This window comes from Moschus berezovskii, chromosome 24, assembly GCF_049115385.1.
Source record: "Moschus berezovskii isolate FMDL1 chromosome 24, NW_MosBer_1.0, whole genome shotgun sequence".
NCBI lineage: Eukaryota > Metazoa > Chordata > Mammalia > Artiodactyla > Moschidae > Moschus > Moschus berezovskii.
In genome coordinates, this window is record NC_142483.1 from 7,465,414 (window position 1) to 7,480,323 (window position 14,910).

General features: G+C 47.1%; 1 pseudogene across 1 annotated transcript; it reads right to left on the reverse strand.

Annotated features, from left to right (window-relative positions):
* Positions 1-422: 422 nt before the first annotated feature.
* LOC129547523 (C-C chemokine receptor type 1-like) lies at positions 423-14,332 on the reverse strand (annotated as a pseudogene). The gene is made up of 2 exons (XR_016036160.1): positions 14,153-14,332; positions 423-2,904 (listed from the first exon to the last, which is right to left on the reverse strand). The product of XR_016036160.1 is annotated as a C-C chemokine receptor type 1-like (transcript).
* Positions 14,333-14,910: the final 578 nt, after the last annotated feature.

The following is a 14,910-nucleotide window of genomic DNA, read 5'->3' on the forward strand; positions in this document are numbered from 1 at the left end:
TCGTTTGGGTATACTGCATACAAAGAAGTGGAACTGCTAGGTCATATAGTAGCTCTATTTTTAATTTCTTAAGGAGCCTCCATACTGGTTTCCACAGTGACTGCACCCATGTACACTCCCACCAACAGTGCACGAGGGTCCCCTTTTCCCTACATCCTCACAACTCTTGAAATCTCTTGTTTATTTCAAAATAGACACTCTCACAGGTATGAGGTGATATCTACTCTGGTTCTGACTTACATTTCCAGATTGATCAGTGATGCTGAGCACTTACTCATGTATTTCTGGGAAATCTGTATGTCTTCTTGGAAGGTAGGTATGTCTAGGTAGCTCATTTACCCAGAGTGAATTATGGTATCTTCCGGTGGAAGAACTCAGTGCTGGGCCCCAAACCAATGCTTTGAATGATTTATTGCCTGGGAAAGTGATCCCCACATACTGCTACTTAAAGAAACAACAGTAGAAGAATAACTACAGTTGAAGTTAATCTTATTTGTAAACATAAACAGGTACAGAAGAGAGAAAACTAAAAGAAAATATTAACCCATCAAAGAATGTACAGTGCTGCCTCTGTGTAGGGGATTATGAATAATTTTGAAGTTTGTTTTTTCTCCTTTTGTGTTTTTAAACCTTTCTGGAAACAATTTTTAAAACTGGGGAAATCATTTTTAGAGAAATGTACATCTAAAGGAAAAAGGAAGAAAGGCATGATGGATAAGAGGTCCTATCTCAATTCAGGTGAGAGCTGAGATGTTAAGGATCTTTAGGGTAAATGAATTTCTTTGCGTTAAGGGCTCCTCTACTTCCTACACTGACAGAGCTCCCACCCCGCCTGGTAGACGTTGCCCTCCCTGCCAGCCTCTAACCCTGCTCACCAGGTCACTGTCCTGCTGATCGGTCCAAGGTGGCAGCCAGAACTCTGATCCACACAACTCTAAGGTCTGGGTGGAGGTCCAGAGGAAGAAAATCCACCCTGTCTCCTTCTGCCTGGTAATAATTTCTGCAGTAAAGCTGTCAGAAATCACCACTGCATCCATCAACTGACAGGGAAGGGAGATTCTGAAAAACATTCAGAAGACAGGATGGTAAAGGGAAGTAATGACTACCTCTGTTCCATGGCAATTTCAAGCAGCACAGCAGTTTAGACATTTTGTCTGTGTCTAGCCCGCTGCCTGCATTTGTTGATTTTAGTGACTATAAGAATTCCATCCAAGGGCTTTCTTAGCTTCACTGCCAACAGCAGTTCCCTAATCCTACTTCCTATTAGGTGTCAAGTTCTTCCATCAGGAGTTCTAGATTCCTCAGGGTTTCCAGGAGCCTAAACGCTGCTCTGGGAGTGGGGCTGGGGAGGTGAGAGGTGGCTGACGGCTCCTGCTTGGTTTCTCTGCTTGGAGCGGAAGCAGCTGTGAAAATCCCTATTTCCAAGATCACTGGTCATGGGGGTGAGGGTAGCAGGTGCTCAGTGACTGGTTTACAAATCTTGCTGTTCAACAATCTGAACTTCTCTTTGGTACCAAGCCCTTCTCCGTCATCCTTTGACCCAGTCTTCTGGGATGTCCCACTTCATTTATTCATTTCCACCATCTCAACAATTCATCTCATTTTCCACCAAAGAGAAGCTCATGGAGAAAAATCAAACCCTAACAGTGATTTTTGTCTGGAACTCCCTGGAGCTCCCTCAACCCCATGTGGCTACAATTCCAGGTCAGGTGTCAGAATCTGGCTGGGAGACCCAAGTTGCCTCCTCCCCAGTCAGCATGTTGGCAGGTCACTCTTGTTGGGTCCTGGATGGACCCACAGGGGCCTGAGTCTGAACACAGAACAGTGTTCCTCCTCGTCTGTGTAACGGACATGACGGAGTTGACCCTCTCCTGCCTCCTCGTAGAGGAAGCAGCGACACTTAGTCAGATGACAGAGCAAGTCCCATAGAACCCTGCGGTACCTCCCAGGGAAAAAGACATGGACTATGGGGTTGACGCAGCAGTGCGCATAGGCCATCACCTCTGTCATTTCAACGGCCAAGTCCAGCTGGCTGCAGTGCTCACACAGGGAATCTTGGAAAGCAGAAACAAACACAGTCAGATTGTAGGGTGTCCAAAAGAGAAAGAAGGTGATTATGATGACAAAAATCAGACGCACGGCTTTGGCCTTCTCATTTCGTCTTCTGAACAGAATCTTTATAATCCCCGTGTAGCAGATGATCATGACCAACAGAGGCAATATCAGCCCCAAGATGTTCAGTTTCAGAGCCAGGAACTGCTTCCACCTTCTGAGGCTTTCAGGAGGAAAATGAAGACTGCAGGTGTGGTGGGTGAACCACCAGTGGGTCTTAGAAAAGTACAAGCCGGGGACAGAAGCCAAGGTGGCCAAGACCCAGGTGACACTGGCGGTGATGATGCCAAAGGTGGTACTAACCCTCAGGGAGGACCAGATGAGGCTAAAAAACATGGACCTGTAAATGGTCAGCAGCATGGTGAATAAGATCTCGCTGTGCAAGCCCATGAAGAACAGCCCAGAGAGCCACTTACACATGGCGTCACCGAAAACCCAGTTGTTCTTCACCTTGTAGTGGACCCAGAAGGGCAGTGTGAAGAGGAAGGTGAGGTCAGAAATGGCCAGGCTGAGGAGGCAGATGTCAGATATCTTTCTGAGCCTCTTGTATTGCGTGAGGACCAGGAACACTAGGATGCTACCCATCAGGCCAGAGACACCACTGAGTACAAGGGGGCAGCAGCCGGGCCCCAAAGGTCCTCTCTTCTACCGTCTCATGCAGGGTCGTGTCCCCAAGGTCGTATTCTGTGGTCACGTCATGGTCTTCTGCGGTGCTTGAAGTTTCCATCCTGGCTTCTCCCACGGGTCAAGGGAAGTGTTTCTGTATGTATTTGCTGTTAAAGGCAGTGGGCTCTGGACAACAAAAACAAGGCAGTGAGTATAAGTCCTTAACCCCTGGACAACTGTTTACAAGTGCCCACTGTGTACCATGCCCTGTGAGCAAGGGATACCCAGGTCCTCTAACAAACAAGGCGTGCACACACCGCTAACTCAAGGGCTCTGGCAGTGAGTGCTCCGAAGGGGACATCCAGAGGCTGGAGAGTGCAGACGGCGGGGACAAGGGGAGGCCTCACTCATGTTCACGACGGATGCTTCCCGAGGGCTTCCCATGGACTCAGCGTTGGACTCAGTGGTAAACAGCCCTTGAGGGTGTACCACGGTCATTCCCCATTTCAGAAGTGAAGGCACACAAGCTGGGAGCAGTCAGGACACAAAGCTGCTGAGAACAAGAGCTGGAGCTCAAACCCAGATGTTCAGGCCCATTCCTGAAACCCCCAGCTCTCCTCCCCAATCACAGAGCAGTGACTGCACTGTGCGGTCCCCAGAGGAGGCTGGGAAGGAAAACAGTTCTGGCTGGAAGTCAAAAACTTATTAACAGATCTTTCTGGCTTTGGGGGCTAAAAACAGTTTCAGCCAGGGGTGATACCGTGCCGTGGGGACACAGGTAAACGTGAATGCTTTCTCAGTTGTCACGAACACTGGGGTCACTACGGTCATTAGGCAGCCAGGGCCAAGGTTGTGCCCTACACCAAACACCACCAGTGCCGCCACAGTGAGATCCTAGGAGGCCAACCCGTCCTCCGGCCTGACCCACGTCACCCGGCCCTCTGTAGTCACCCAGGGACCCTGAAGACCTCCGTAGTCACCCAGGGACCCTGAAGACCTCCGGAGATAGCCCTGAGGAACAGTCTGGGAGGAGCGGGGTGATTTGGTCAGGAGAGGGGGCTCTGGGGAAAGAAAGGCTCAGAGCAGCCTCAAGGCAGGAAGTGTCACACAGTGATTAGTCACAGGGCAGAACTCTCCTAAAAAAAATCTTTAGATATTTTCTAACCAGGTTTGCCTCAAAACAAAAACAAACAAAAACCACTAGATAGCGTGCCTTTGTAGAACATCTCCAGCTCCTTCTTTTTAATCACTCTTTTCCATTCTTTACAATCACTTATTGAAGACCCTCCCCAAGGGAGGAAGTCTTTCCTCTAACCTGCTGGTTCAGTGATATCAGATAACCTAAGGAGAAAAGGAAAGATATAGGCATCTGAATACAGAGTTTCAAAGAATAGCAAGGAGAGATAAGAAAGCCTTCCTCAGTGATCGATGCAAGGAAATAGAGGAAAACAACAGTATAGGAAAAACGAGAGATCTCTTCAAGAAAATTTAGAGATTCCAAGGGAACATTTCATGCAAAGATGGGCTTGATAAAGGATAGAAATGGTATGGACCTAACAGAAACAGAAGATATTAAGAAGAGGTAGCAAGAATACACAGAAGAACTGTACAAAAAAGATATTCAGGACCAAGATAATCACAGTGGTGTGATCACTGACCTAGAGCCAGACATCTTGGAATGTGAAGTCAAGTGGGCCTTAGGAAGCAACACTATGAACAAAGCTAGTGGGGGTGATGGAATTCCAGTTGAGCTATTTCAAATCTTGAAAGATGATGCTGTTGTAAGGTCGGACCCTGGTGGCCTTCTTGGCTTCCCCTTCCCGGTGGCTATCTTGGCTCCTTCTTCCCCTCTCCATCCCCCACCTGAGGGAAAAAGTCCCGCCAAACCGCTGAGGAATTTCTGACGTAATAACCCTCTGCCGAGATCTATCCCCCCCTTCCTGACCTCCAGAGTGACCAACCCGCTCTAGCTGACCACTCACAATCTCGCATTACCAAGCTTTACCTTATCTTAGACCTGTCCAGGTTATATGATACCACTTCCTGCCCCGAAGGCATAAAAATCGCACCCTGCCTTTGTTCGGGGCAGAACTCCTCGTGGCCATTCTTGCGGTCAGTGGGTTCTGCCCGGGAGCACACTGCCAATAAAGCCTGTTACTTTCCCTGGGTGTCTGGGTTATTTCCTTACAGCTTGAAACGCCCGTTTCCGCGACCTTACAGCTGTGAAAGCGCTGCACTCAATATGCCAGCAAATTTGGAAAACTCAGCAATGGCCACAGGACTGGAAAAGGTCAGTCTTCATTCTAATCCCAAAGAAAGGCAATGCCAAAGAATGCTCAAACTACTGCACAATTGCACTCATCTCACACGCTAGTAGAGTCATGCTCAAAATTCTCCAAGCCAGGCTTCAGCAATATGTGAACCGTGAACTCCCAGATGTTCAAGCAGGTTTTAGAAAAGGCAGAGGCACCAGAGATCAAATTGCCAATATCCGCTGGATCATGGAGAAAGCAAGAGAGTTCCAGAAAAACATCTATTTCTGCTTCATTGACTATGCCAAAGCCTTTGACTGTGTGGATCACAATAAACTGTGGAACATTCTGAAAGACATGGGAATACCAGACCACCTGACCTGCCTCTTGAGAAACCTCTATGCAGGTCAGGAAGCAACAGTCAGAACTGTACATGGAACAACAGACTGGTTCCAAATAGGAAAAGGAGTACGTCAAGGTTGTATATTGTCACCCTGCTTATTTAACTTATATGCAGAGTACATCATGAGGAACGCTGGGCTGGAAGAAGCACAAGCTGGAATCAAGATTGCTGGGAGAAATATCAATAACCTCAGCTATGCAGATGACACCACCCTTATGGCAGAAAGTGAAGAGGAACTCAAAAGCCTCTTGATGAAAGTGAAAGTGGAGAGTGGAAAGGTTGACTTGAAGCTCAACATTCAGAAGACAAAGATCATGGCATCTGGTCCCATCACTTCATGGGAAATAGATGGGGAAACAGTGGAAACCGTGTCAGACTTTATTTTTTGGGGCTCCAAAATCACTGCGGATGCTGACTGCAGCCATGAAATTAAAAGACGCTTACTCCTTGGAAGGAAAGTTATGACCAGCCTAGACAGCATATTGAAAAGCAGAGACATTACTTTGCCAACAAAGGTCCGTCTAGTCAAGGCTATGGTTTTTCCCGTGGTCATGTATGGATGTGAGAGTTGGACTGTGAAGAAAGCTGATCGCCGAAGAATTGATGCTTTTGAACTGTGGTGCTGGAGAAGACTCTTGAGAGTCCCTTGGACTGCAAAGAGATCCAACCAGTCCATTCTAAAGGAGATCGATCCTGGGTGTTCATTGGAAGGACTGATGCTAAAGCTGAAACTGCAATACTTTGGCCACCTCATGTGACGAGTTGACTCACTGGAATAGACTCTGATGCTGGGAAGGATTGGGGGCGGAAGGAGAAGGGGACGACAGAGAATGAGATGGCTGGATGGCATCACCGACTCGCTGGATACAAGTTTGAGTGAACTCCAGGAGTTGGAGATGGACAGGGAGGTCTGGCGTGCTGTGATTCATGGGGTTGCAAAGAGTCGGACACGACTGAGCGACTGAACCTACTGACTGACTGAACCTACCTCTTTGAACCTCAGTTCCTCTCTGTACCTAGCGAAACTAATCCTTCGTTTGCAGGACTATTTTTAGGCAATGTCTGAACTTTCACCTGGAAATTATCAGATCCTCAGTAAATATTACGGGACCTCCTTCCCTGCAGGTGCCCATCTCCGAGGCCTAGCACCACCAGCAATGTCCCAGGTTTCAATCCTATTCTGGCCAATGTACCCCACTCCCTACAGGTCTACCTGTAGTTAATCTGGAAAATGAATTCTGCTTGACAGTGATGGGCATTGACAGTCCTTTCCATCTGCACTGCACTGTGAAATTTCCAAAATGCTGCCATCAATCTAACTGATTTGACCTAAACATTGCTCAGTAAAGTGAATGGTACCTGCAGCATAATTTCCATCTAAAATCTTCAGACTCCAGTGCTCTCCTTCCACAGTGTTTAATGAATGTTTCCTGCCCACAAAATTCATGTTTCTGCAGTGGCATTGTGAGATTGAAGCAGAGGAGTGTGGTGTTGGTCCCCATGACTGTGGGTATGGTCCTTTCCCATCAAATCCATCCCTATGGCTTGCTCTCTCATCTCTGAACTTGCATACACCCAGTTAAGTCTCTTTCCAAAGAAACCCAGGCTGCCACTCACTAAACAAGCTGTGTTGGCAATTTCTGACTTCTGCTGCCACTGCCAGGGCAGACAGCTCCGTGTGGCAGTCAGCACTTCTGGGTGGGTGGGTTCTCAGGCTTACTGTGTTAGCAGTGGCAGCACAGAGAGCAAGGGGTGGAAGGCTGAGCCTGTGAGCCCAGTTTCCGGAATTCTGGCAAAGGTGCTTCAACAGTTGCCTGTGCTTCAACAGGCAAAGGTGCTTCTTGGTTCATCTACTTCAATAGTACATGAAGTGAGAAATTCCAGATGTTCAAGCTGGATTTAGAAAAGAAAGAGGAACTGAGATCAAATTGCCAACATCTGTTGGATAGTAGAAAAAGAAAGAGAGTTCCAGAAAAACATCTACTTCTGCTTCATTGACTACGGTAAAGCCTTTGACCGTGTGGATCACGATGAACTGTGGAAAATTCTTACAGAGACGAGAATACCAGACCATCTGACCTGCCTCCTGAGAAATCTGTATGCAGGTCCAGAAGCAACAGTTAGAACTGGACATGGATCAACGAACTAGTTCCAAATTGGGAAAGGAGTACGTCAACGCTCTATATTGTCACCCTGCTTATTTAACTTAAATGCAGGGTATGACATGTGAAATGCTGGGCTGGATGAAACACAAACTGGAATCAAGATTGCCAGGAGAAATATCAATAACCTCAGATATGCAGACGACACCACCCTTATGGCAGAAAGTGAAGAGGAACTAAGGAGCCTCTTGATGATAGTGAAAGAGGAGAGTGAAAAAGTTGGCTTAAAACTCAACATTGAAAAAGCTAAGATCATGGCATCCAGTCCCATCTCTTCATGACAAATCAATGGGGAAACAATGGAAACAGTGACAGACCTTATTTTTTTGGGCTCCAAAATCACTGCAGATGGTGACTGCAGCCATGAAATTAAAAGACACTTGCTCCTTGGAAGGGAGAAGGCAATGGCAAGCCACTCCAGTACTCTTGCCTAGAAAATCCCATGGATGGAGGAGCCTGGTAGGCTGCAGTCCGTGGGGTTGCAAAGGGTCGGACATGACTGAGTGACTTCACTTTCACTTTTCACTTTCACACATTGGAGAAGGAAATGGCAACCCACTCCTGTGTTCTTGCCTGGAGAATTCCAGGGATGGGGAGCCTGGTGGGCTTCCATCTATGGGGTCACACAGAGTCGGACACGACTGAAGTGACTTAGCAGCAGCAGCAGCAGCTCCTTGGAAGAAAAGCTATGACCAACCTAGACAGCATATTAAAAAGCAGAGACATTACTTTGCCAACAAAGGTCCGTCTAGTCAAAGCTATGGTTTTTCCAGTAGTCATGTATGGATGTGAGTGCTGGACCATAAAGATGGCTGGGCAACAAAGAACTGATTCTTTTGAACTGTGGTATTGGAAAAGACTCTTGAGAGTCCCTTAGACTGAAAGATCTAACCAGTTAATCTTAAAGGAAATTAACCCTGAATATTCATTGGAAGGACGATGCTAAGGCTGAAGCTCCAATACTTTGGCCCCCTGATGCAAAGAACTGACTCACTGGATAAGACCCTGATGCTGGGCAGGACTGAAGGCAGGAGGAGAAGAGGATGACAGAGGATGAGATTGCTCGATGGCATCACTGACTCGATGGACATGGGTTTGAACAGGCTTGGGGATTGGCGATGGAGAGGGAAGCCTGGCATGCTGCAGTCCATGGGGCTGCAAACAGTCGGACACAACTTAGCAACTGAACTGGCTGTGACAAGACCAGGGTACCATTCCCTACTGTGTTGGGCTTCGCCTGTGGTGGAATGTTGGTTGGAATTTTCCCTCTTGTTAAGGGTGACCAGAGCTCCACTCCAAGCTGTAAATGCCCCCTGCCTTCCAGGGTATTTTTACGAAACTGGGACGTCTTCAGCTATGTCTCCATGAAAAGGATTTGCTATCTCTTTCTGCCTGTGCCCTAGCCCTCTGGAACACTTATCTATTCCATCTATAGATACTGAGACTGAAGGAAAAGGTGGGGAAAGAAGGCTTTCTTAAACTCAAGCAGAAAAACTGTGAGGTTTCTCGCACAGTCTTTATGTACAAGTGAACTTGTATATAATCTATATTTAATTGGTTTAAAAGTAAACTCTTAAAAATTAAATCCAAATGTCTAAAAAACTGACCAAGATCAATTTTAGAACCATATCATCTGGTAAATATTCAGCATTGACTTGTTATCTGCTATTTACGGTGGCTTAAGCTTGCTGCTTTGACTAAAACAGACAGTCTTTAGAGTCATCAATGTTAAGTAATTCAAGTGAGAGAAGAGCTTTTGGGTAAACTCTTTAAGAAGAGTTGTTTTAGAAATGTGTACTTAAGAACGATCTCCCCACGTATTTGGTAGCTTAGAAATTTGGAATTAAGTTAAATGAGAAGCTTCTCTAATAGCTAGGTTATTTCTAAACAAAATAAGATACTGAAACATTACTGAATACTGCCTTCCTTTGGCAGAGAGACTCATAGGTATTTATGAAACTAAAGATACTGGTGGCACCTGAGATATAATAAAGTACATGTTTTTAGAGTTTTGAATGATCAAGATTTCAGGATTTTCTAAAATAGGATTAAATGTAGTTGGGTAAACGGATTTAAGTATTGTCTGGCAGTTTCCAAAAGTTCTTTTGGGTTTCCCAGGTGACTCAGTGGTAAAGAATCCACCTATAAAGACTGAGATGAGTAAGGAGTCATGGGCTTGATTCCTGGGTGGGGAAGGTAACCTGGAAGAGGAAAGAGCAACCAGCTCCAGCACTGTTGCTTGAGAAATCCCATGGGCAGAGGAGCCTTGAGGGTTACAGTTCATGGATAGAAAGGAGTTGGACACAACTTAGCCTTGAGCGCTGAGTGCAAGTGAAAACTTTTGACCTCCAGGTAACTTGAAGATATTTCAGAGGACCCCTGATTCATCTCAGACAGAAATATTTAACTAGGATTACTTGCTATATTAATTACAATCAGTTAAATTTAATCCCAATATTTTAACCAAGTTTCTCTACCAGATTACATTACAATCAGATGTACACCTATGCATCCTCCTCTTTTTTAAACTCTTTCTGTCATTTATAAACAGTTATTGCATTCATCTTCAAGAAGCTTTATGAGAAGGACCACCTTTGACAAATACAGGCTTCTGATAATTTTCATGTCATACTGTAACAGGAGGGAAAGGGGCAGGGCGCAACTTTTGAAAGAATGACACAGCCAAGGACACAACATAAACCAATTAGAATCAAATGGGACCAAAATGGCAGACAAGACTAGAACTTGATCCTCAATCAGTAAGGGAAAGGACACACGCAGAGGTGCCATGACAGTTCCAAGCCACTGTTAAAAGACTAAGACGTGGGCCAGATCCTGGAAATTGCCACCCCTTCCCAAAAGTAGTTGGAATAATCCTCTCACTCATTAGCATATGAAATTACCCAGCCTATAAAAACTAACCATGCCAAGTTTCAGGGCCGCACTTGCCCCCTATGATGGTCCATACTCTGTCTGTGGAGTGTGTTTCTCTCTGCATCTGAATAAATCTACTTCTTACCTATAACTTTGTCTCTCACTGGATTCTTTCTGTGATGAGACAGCAAGAACCTGAACTTTATTAGGTCCTGAAACCAGGTACCATGGGTTTTGGCTGGGTTTGAGTCCCAGCCAGGTGGGTTCAAGTCCCAAGCAGGAAGCCTTCCAGACCAGAAGTTCTCAAAGTGAGGACCCTAGACCAAAAGCGTCAAATCAGCACCTTGGGAACTTGCTAGTGGTGCAAAGTTTAGGCTCCCCCTCAGACATACTGAATCAGAAATTCTGTGTTTTAGTATGCCCTCGACTGAATGTTTGAGAACCATGGATCTGGTTTTCCACCAGGCATTTGGCCCAACGTTTTATATGATCTCTCTCTAGGAGAACTGGGCTGGCCCTGATGTGAATTGAGAAGACTTTTTTTGCTTTCAACTTGAGGCTGAAACAAGAAGCTGCCCAGTGGCCCATTCTGTTTCCTCTTCCTGTCACCTACACCCAGGGCCCCATGACCTTTCAAAGTTGAAGGGCAAACTTCTAAGTGCAAACACACATACGTACCTGCACATACATACACTTGGTCTTTTAGTTTTTGAAACACTGGTGAGCATATGATACCCATTTTTTTCCATCTTGCTTTTGTCACTGAACATCATACCCAAGAGATTCTTCCTGACCAGCACACAGGACCGTGCACTTAGGCCAAGGTCCTGTTGTAGTGGAAACGGAGAGAGGAGCAGTGAGGCACACACCACATGATTCTGACTCTGACTTTGTCTAGGACTCTGATGCCATGATTCAGCACCCCGTCCAGTGTCAACCCCATCCTGGCCAACTGGTCCCTCCAGTTTGCTCTCACAGACTTCCTTTTAACGTCTCACCGTGGCATCTAGTCCTCACCCAGTCCTGTTTCTGCTTCTCCTTTCCTGTCACAACAACAGCATCCCAGAAAGCTTATGCTCTGTGTAACCAACACAGGGCGATGCCAGGCTCCTTGGCTCCAGGGAGCCCACTTGTCAATGAGGCACACTTTTCAGATTCAAATGCTGCACCAGAAGATTAACTTCCAAGAGAGGGGATGCAGCGTCATGACCTTGGCTCTCTGTTGTCTAATCCTGGGATGTACTCTCTGTCTACGTGGGAAAAGGAGGTGGCTTCTGCTCCCAGGTCGCATTCAGACTCCAAAGGCCGGTGAGTGTCCCACAGATGAAGAGGAGGGCCTCTGGGGCACAAGAGTGGATCTTCAGACGTAACCCCCGCCGTGTCCCCTCCACATCACCTCATTTCATCTCCGTGCCCTCCTACCCTGTTTCTCTTTGTCTAATTTCCTTCCCTAGTCTCCTTTCTCACCACCCTTCCTCACTCCATATTTCTCCTCTCTCCTTAATCTCTGCCTCTCCCTGCTGACTTGGCCTCTCCCAGCTCTCTTGCAGGCCCCCAGAATTCTACAGTCCCCAACCTGACAAACCACAGGGAAAGGTCTAATAGTCCCTCTGCTCTGCTCAGTTGCCCTCTTCTGCTGGGTCAGGTCCCAAAGCAAAAGAGGGTGTTGAACATGTCCCTGCTGATGCCTCTCATTCTGCCTGGATTACCCAAGAGGACACCTCCTCCATGAAGCCTTCCAACCCTCTATAGTAGGAAGTCATTAATGACAGGTAGATGCTGGAGCTCGGAGAGTTTTAAGTTTTTTGGGGTGGTGGTAGATTTTCTCTTATTCACACCTAGTTGTATAGGTTGGACATTTGGACAATAAACAGCAAGGCATCACTCAAAATAATTCAAAAACTAGAACGACTACAACCTATACTTTTCTGGGCTTTTCTGGTTGTTCAGCAGGGAAGAGGGTTTGATTCCTGGTCCAGGAGGATCCCACATGCTACAGAGCAACTAAGCCGTGCACCGCAACTACTGACCCTCCCCCAACTGGTGAAGGCCACGTGCCAGAGCTAGTGCTCCACAACAAGCAAGCCCTCAGATGTGAAACCCGCGCACTGCAACTGGGGAGTAGCCCCCACTCACCAAGCTAGAGAAAGACCAGTCTGCAGTGAAGACCCAGCATGGCCATGAGTACACAAAGAAAAAGAAACTATACTTTTCTAAAAACCTTGGATGGTAGCTCTTCTTTGGTACCACTCTATAAAGTTGTATAAAGTTATACAATTGCTCATTTCACTATCTATATACCTCTCTAAACAAAGTAAGAAACAATCTCAAAACTTTGGGGCTTAAAATCACAAGGAGATTGTTCTATGATTCTGGAGTTAGGCGGGTGTTCCCACATAGCCTCACTCCCACGTCTGATGGTGGGTGCTGCTTGCTGACTGGAGTGCCTCAGTTTTCCACGTGGCTCTCGTCTTCCAGTCGGCCAGGCTGGCTTTACGCATGATGGTCTCAGGCATGAGAAGAACCTGTAAAGCATCTTAAGGAAAAGTCTCTGAGGCCTCAGAGGATCACCTGTGCTGCACTCTATCACTCACAGCAAGTCACAGAGCCAAGCCACAGACAAGGCAGTCAGGAAATAGAATCTGCCTTTTCAGGGGAAGCAATAAAGTCACACTGTAAAAGCCAGTGTGGACCAAGAGGGAAGGGCTTTGAAACCACATTTATCTTCTACCAAAAGCACAGGCTTCCTCCAGCTCCCTCGCCCGGGGGTTCCTTGAGTCCCTGTCCTCTGACAGGCCTGTCTTCCCCCATCCTTAGCCACTCACTCCTGTGACCCCCCCCAATCCCGGGATTTTACATCATCAACATCTGTGTCCTTTTGTCTCAGATCCCAACAGCCCAGCCCCTCACCGCCCATCCACCTTTGCTTCTCCCTGCCCCCAGCAGCTCAGCTCCAGTGGTTCTTTGACCCCAGAGCAACCAGTGACGTTTCAGTTTCTCCTGGCCCTCAGCCTGCTCATGTCCTTAGTTCCACCACCTTAAAGTCCAGAGGCCATCATTACGGTCCCTCCTGCACACACACCCTCAACGTCTTCACTCTTCTCTGAGCTGGTTGTGTCCACCTGGCGCAAACCCAGTCCTGATTAGATCCGAATCCCCACCGGCACCATGAAGCTGAACGTGGCTTGAGGAAACCACACAATGGTACTGACTGGGACCCCCCTACATTACTGATGGCCACATGCAAAGGGTCCCTCATGCCCATCATGGCATTTCCCCCTCTTAGACATATCTCACCGGAGAAGGCAATGGCAAGCCACTCCAGTACTCTTGCCTAGAAAATCCCATGGATGGAGGAGCCTGGTAGGCTGCAGTCCGTGGGGTCGCTAAGGGTCGGACACGACTGAGCGACTTCACTTTCACTTCTCACTTTCACACACTGGAGAAGGAAATGGCAACCCACTCCAGTGTTCTTGCTTGGAGAATCCCAGGGACGGGGGAGCCTGGTGGGCTTCTGTCTATGGGGTCACACAGAGTTGGATACGACTGAAGTAACTTAGCAGCAGCAGCAGACATATCTCACACTTTCTTCCTTTTCCTTGAACCTCCAGCACCAGCTCCATCATCCTCAGTCTTGGTGATGACCTTGTTCTCCACGTCAGCGAGAAGACAGAAGGCTCAGAAGAGAGTGTTCACAAATCCCACCTCCCTTCTTCCCATCCACCCTTCCCTGGCCCTTCTACCTGCTTCCCTCCTGCCAAGTGGATCAATTCTCCATGCTCCAAGTCCATCTTGTCCACGCTGCCCGGGATCACATCCTCTCTCATCAGCATGAGGATGGCATTCTAGCCGTCTTCTCCTGTGTCACGAGTTTTTCCTGCTTTGTCGGGTTATTCTCACCAGTATACACACACGCTCTCACTCGATCTGAAACAATTAAGCAAACAAAGAAGTAAGCCAGCAAAGTCTCCTTTGATTCCACTTTCATGTTTAACTACTGAGTCACTTCTTTTTCAAAAAATTTATTGATTGATTGATTTACTTCACTGTGCTGAATCACAGTTGTGGCACATGGGATCTTCGCTGTGAGATTTGTAAGTTGCAGCATGTGGGATCGATTTCACTGGCCAGGGATTGAACCTGGGCCCCCTGCATTGGGAGCAAATAGTCTCAGCCACTGGATCACCAGGGAAGTCCCATATGATTACTGCTTCATTTCTGAACAGCTCTTTACAATACTCAAAAGAGTTGTCTTTATTTGTATCCAGCTCCACTCCACCCGAAGTTTCTGGAACCTTCTCTTCCCCTAACCACCACTGATTTTGGGAGGTTCACCAGTGACTTCCAGGTGGCTAAATCCAGTGATCAGTTCTCAAGCCTCATTGGACCTGACTGCTCGGCACATTTGACACCACAGTTGTTCCCTCTTCTTGATCGTCTTCCTCTGTGGATGCAGGACACAGTTTTCCCCTGGTTTTCCCTGATTCACAGGCAGCTTCTT